The sequence below is a fragment of the Wolffia australiana genome, chromosome 4, assembly GCF_029677425.1.
Source record: "Wolffia australiana isolate 7733 chromosome 4, ASM2967742v1".
NCBI lineage: Eukaryota > Viridiplantae > Streptophyta > Magnoliopsida > Alismatales > Araceae > Wolffia > Wolffia australiana.
In genome coordinates, this window is record NC_135838.1 from 13976952 (window position 1) to 13983023 (window position 6072).

Consider the following 6072-nt stretch of genomic DNA (forward strand, 5'->3'; position numbering starts at 1 on the left):
GGTCAGAATTTTTGAGAAAAGGGAAAATTCGCAAGGAGGACGACAAATATTCTGCACCGCATCCCCTATTGGTGAAGAAGAAGGCCGCGTCTGGGCCCGCATCGGAGACGAAACTTAATGGGTTGGCCTGCAGCCCCAGAGCGCGACAGTAGGCGGGCCAACATTGTTGCTAAGAATTAGACTATTCAGTCTAATTCTTAGCGAAATAGGTATTCAGTCTCGGTCCCGATGCATGACAGTACGACAGAGGCTCCATCTCCGTCCGTGCGCATCCCTTGGGGTTAAGATCGAAGCGAATCGCGGATGCCAAGGAGACAGGAGCCCTTGTGCGACCCCGCTCGCGGCGCGTGTGCCGTTTCGTGACCTTCGGGCGAGTGTGCCGTTTCGTTAACTCGGGGTCCACTATGTGTACAGCTTCTGCTACTTGGGAGGAAGTGTCTCGAGGACAGAACGAGAGAAAGGATGATGACCCTGTCTCTGGTTTTCTCCAACTCAGTCGACATCCTCTTTTCTCTCTCTCTCTCTCTCTCTCTCTCTCTCTCTCTCTCTCTCTCTCTCTCTCTCTCTCTCTCTCTCTCTCTCTCTCCTATCTCTCAGTCTCGGCGTCTGCCTTTCTGTCACTCGCATTATGCTCTTAATCTCGTTCCTCGCTGTTCTCTCTCGCCCCCTCTCGCTCTCTCTCTTATGCGCTTCGTGTGTCAATTTACTATCCGGTACACTCTCTCCGTCGCCTACCGTTTCTCTCGATCTCTCCCTTTCTCTCTACAATGCGATCAGTTTCTCCTTTCGCTGCCTCCTTCTCGTTTACTCTCTCGCGCAATCTCTTTATTTCTCACCCTCAATATCTCTCTCTCACCCACTCTCACGCTCTATCTTTTTCTGTCTTCTCCTCTGTCAGCATCTTTTTTCCGTTGTTTCTCGTTCTGTCGCTCTATATCTCACTCTGGCTCTCCATTGCTGTCGCTCTGTCGCCCATCCTCTTCGTTTACTTTGCTCTCTCTCTCGCTGCCTCTTTCAGTGTTGCTTTCTTTGCACCGGCCACGTATCGCTGCAATCGCCGCCGCCACCGCGAGGAAGGCTGTGAGGAGAAATTCGACGAAGGTATAAAGAAAAAAACGTCTAAAGTGTGAGAAAATGCGTGAGAGACATCGAGAAGGAGAGAGGGAGAAAGGGTTAAAGACGAAGAGGGATAGAAAGCGGGAGGGACAGAGAGAAAGAAAGAGAGGGAAGGAGAGAGAGAGAGAGAGATATAGAGAGAGAAGGAACGAGCGATAGAGAGAGAGAAGGAGAGAGAGAGAAAGAAAGCGAGACATATAGAGAGAGAAGGAGAGAGAGAGAGAGAGAAGACAGAGAGCGAGAGTTAACGAACGAAGAGCGAGGGAGAGAGAGAGAGCCAGAGCTGTACAAACGAAGCGCGATGGAGAGAGAGGAGAGCCAGAGTCGCACAAACAAAGAGCGAGAAAGAGAGAGACAGGGACCGGCGGTTCATGCAAGACCGGTACGGTGCGAGGAGGAAAGGAGCGGCGATTCGAGCAAGACCGGTACAGTGCGAAAGAGAGACAGGGAGCGGCGGTTCGAGCTAGACCGGTACAGTGAGAGAGAGTGACAGGGAGGTGCGGTTGGAGCTAGACCGGTCCAGTGCGAGGCAGAGACAGGGAGGGGCGGTTCGAGCTAGACGGGTGCGGTGCGAGGCAGCGACAGGGAGGGGCGGTTCGAGCTAGACGGGTGCGGTGCGAGGCAGCGACAGGGAGGGGCGGTTCGAGCTAGACGGGTGCGGTGCGAGGCAGCGACAGGGAGGGGCGGTTCGAGCTAGACGGGTGCGGGGCGAGGCAGCGACAGGGGGGGGGGGATCGAGCTAGACGGGTGCGGTGCGAGGCATCGACAGGAGGGGCGGTTCGAGCTTGACGGGTGCAGTGACAGAGAGACGGAGACGGAGAGAGAGAAAGGGCGGGAGAGAGAGAGGGGGCTCGGGAGCTGCGCCTATAGAGAGCTGCGCCGATAGAGAGAGAGAGAGAGAGAGAGAGAGAGAGAGAGAGAGAGAGAGAGAGAGAGGGAGAGAGAGAGGGAGAGAGAGAGAGAGAGAGGGAGAGGGCGGGAGAGCGGGAGAGAGAGAGAGGGAGCGAGAGAGAGAGAGGGTGAGAGATAGCGAGAGAGCGAGAGAATGAGAAGGAGGGAGGGGCCGACGGAGAGAGGAAGAGAGGATTCGAGAGCTAGACGGATGAAAAAGACAGACGGGGAGCCGGCAAGAGAGGGTGACCGAAGAGGAGATGGCGAGAGGGGAGAGACGGAGGCGGAGAGAGAGAAGGCACGTCCGGCAGGCGTTTGGCGCGTCATCAGTGCCGACCGGGGTTGCTGGGCAAGGGCTTGGGGATTTACTCATTTCAGTGTTCAGGAGAAGCAAGGGCTCTGCTGGCTTACGTCCGTCTATTTATACGGTATCGGCAAACGTTTCTTAGTCAGCTCAGTTGAAAGCAACACGAGTATTTTATTCGGATGTTACAGAAAAAAGACGCGCGAGGCGAGGGAGGTGGACGCACTTGGGGCGAGGCTCTGATTCAGACAAAACCCACAAGGAGTGTCCCCTTCCGGGCATCGCCGACGAGTTTAATAGGCGGTGTTGAAGTAGACGAGCTCCAAATCCTTAGTAGGGGCTTTCTCCAAAACAAGGGTCTCGACTTTGCGGACGGCGCCCCCATCCCTCACCTGGATGAACAGGCGATAGTACTGCCCGTCGACGAAACCCCTGATCCAGCGCGCGAACTCGAGCGTGTCTCCCGTTTCCTTGTTATGCGCGGCGACGGCGAAGCGCGCGACGGCCACGGCGTGGTGATAGTCTTCTACGGTCTTTATCCGAGTCAATCTGCGCGAGACGGGAGAGCGACGGCCGCGAGGAGCGCAAAAAGAAGAATGGCTGCCACTTGGCTCTTCATTCTCACTGCGACGTCGAGGCCCGGATGGAAACTTTTCTAAGAGTAGCTGTGCGCTGCGTCGACCTTTGCTCCAGCGGATGAGTAGAAAGACGAGGACCAGTACGGTGTTATATAGCACACCGAGGGCGGGTCACTCCCGGAGAGCGTCTTATACGTAGCCCGTTCCTGGTCGTCTCCGGCCCCCTGAAGACGAGAGGAGAACGCGCAACCCGTTCCTCGGCGCCCACAAGTATCTGCAGGATTTGGAAGAAGAAAGACAATACGGCCACGAGCGTCAGATCCCACGGTCGGATGGCGGATAGAGAATTATGCCGCGACCAAAATTTTCGGACAGCGGAGGGGGAAGTCCACGGATGTGACCCCATATTTTTCCCGGTCCTTGTTTCCTTTGACCACGCGATAAAGTCCTGAATGGGCGGATGTGTGCGGTTTGGTCTCACTAATCCGACGGTATTCTGAGAGTTAAAGGTTCCATGTTCCAAACCATGGAATTTCGTGCACAACCTCCCACATGATGCGTGCTGCCTTATCTTGCATACACCACCCGAGCCTTCAGAGCACCGCAGCGAAAAAAAAAAAAAAAAGATTTGACCGCTTAAGGCTTGACGACTTGACCCTTGAGTTTTGAAACAAAATTAACCGTATAAATGTTCTTCCATTAATTCATTCTTCTCTTGTTTTGCAAGGAGGTCTGTAACTCCTAAGGATCCCTCTCCTTGCCCATAGCCTTCCCTAATATCCATCATCCGAGTTGCCTTGCCCCAGTCCACCCGTCCCCATCGCGTAGTGTATCATCCTACGTAAGCGATGCCACTTTCTCGTATCTTCGAGATTTACCCACACGCTGAACGTAATCCCCGTAAGGAAAAAGGACGCGGCCGCCTTAAAGCAGAATCAACGCCATGAAATCTTCCCAGGCGGCCAATCTGAAGATCCACATAACATGACACGCGTCCGCATCCCCCAGCCCGCCGCCCACAGGCGTATAAAGTCATATAGTTATCTTTAACACTTCCAAAACTGTTATGATGTAAATAAGGCGAAATTCATAGTTATGATCAGACTTGGATGAATTGTGACAGGGTTTGGATTGCCCTGCACAAAGCGTCCTGTTGCTGGTGGATCTCTCATTGCCCAGGTTCCCGCTGGTCTTCGAGTCTAATTTTTTGGCGTCCATCCGCTTACACGCTGCTTCCGATTCCTTCGGGTCCCCCTTTGTCTCCGGTTTGATGATCTCGATGTTGATCTTGATGCTCCCCGAATGGGTTCTATGGCCTGATCTGCACCCTCTGACCGCGATCTAATACCTTGTTCCTAAAACATGTTTCAAATACAGCTCCGAACCGTCTCTAATCTCGTCCCGGACTCCCAATCTCTTGGCTTCCTGTTGTCAAAAACATTATCTCCACAATCGGCTTCTTGATCTGATCTGTCACGGTTTCCTTATCACGGCTCCGCGAACCTGAGACTGCTCCTTCGCGCCGTCCCTAGTTTCTGGTCCATCCCCCGGTTGTTTATGTTTCTCATTTGAGCCTGGAGCCGTCTACTCCGATCCTTATGTCGACATCAAACCGCGGCCCTCAGATTATCTCTCTACGTCTTCTCCGATCCTGCAGGTAAAATCTCTCCAATTTTTGTCTCCCTCCGTCCACGCCGCGATCTCTGTTTGTCCGCTTCCGGACCTGGTATAACGCTTGCCTATTTCCTGATCGGGCGGAGGTTAGGTACTTCTTCCTTACCTCTCCTTGGCGTGCATTACAAACATTTTAACCGGAATCTCTTCCGGGAATCTCCGGTCTTCCCTCACCAACGGTACGCGCCATGTGGGTGAGCGATTCTGTTACGCATTTCTAGAGTCTTTGGGTATCCGATCCCCAACCCTCCATTTTCGAATCCAGAAATTACAGGCGAGGCCGATGTCTTCTGTCTGGTAACTCCACAATCATTGGGTGTCCATTTGCCCAGGCGTCCACTCTTTTAATTCCGAACTCCTGGCGCCGTGTAGTCCGGGCGTGTTCCACCCGGAAGCCTTCCACCCCTGGGTGCCAGTACAATATCTTGACTCTCCGATATTTATGGGGCTGCTTCTCGAAATTCGTACAATTCTGAGGTCCCATCTATCGCGGCTCAGATTCTGATTCTGTCTTGCAAAAAGTCTCTGCCTACACATCTATCGCGGCTACCCTATATCCACGAACATATGCGTTGCGAAATAGCCGCCGCTCTTCTTGCGAAACTCGCGCGCACTTATCAACAACCATTCTGCTTGAATAAATATCTGCACGCGAGCTGTATCCACGTGAACGTGCGCATGCCATATGTCAGTGGCGCCTTCTGCAGGCGCCGGGAGTCCATTATTCATCTTGAGCCAGTCATGCCCAGTGAACCCAAAGCGCAACCTAGGTAGAAATCTGTCTCTTTTGGCTGAGGAGCATGACACCGACGCCCTTAAATCTCTCGCGACTAAACCTGCGGCGGCATCTAGGGCACAACATATTCAGTGGCGACATCCACGCGAAACGGGAACTCGATGGTCGGGGATGACTCTAAGAACTCGACTCGAAGGCCAAGGTAGACGGCCTACACCGTAGCAGAGCCTGGGGGAGGCATCGGTAAGGCGAGCTCGCAAGCGCGCGGCACGGTTAGCTCCGTGAATGGAGTGCCTATGAGGAGATTGTATGGCGGTGATTTCAGAGTCCGCTCGAGTCTCTAGAGACCGATTGCGGGACGACAATTCCCCAACCCAGAGGTTGTAAAGACTCATCGCTTCAGAGCCAGAATGCAGGTCAGAATTTTTGAGAAAAGGGAAAATTCGCAAGGAGGACGACAAATATTCTGCACCGCATCCCCTATTGGTGAAGAAGAAGGCCGCGTCTGGGCCCGCATCGGAGACGAAACTTAATGGGTTGGCCTGCAGCCCCAGAGCGCGACAGTAGGCGGGCCAACATTGTTGCTAAGAATTAGACTATTCAGTCTAATTCTTAGCGAGAATTAGGGTATTCAGTCTCGGTCCCGATGCATGACAGTGCGACAGAGGCTCCATCTCCGTCCGTGCGCATCCCTTGGGGTTAAGATCGAAGCGAATCGCGGATGCCAAGGAGACAGGAGCCCTTAGCGACCCGCTCGCGGCGCGTGTGCCGTT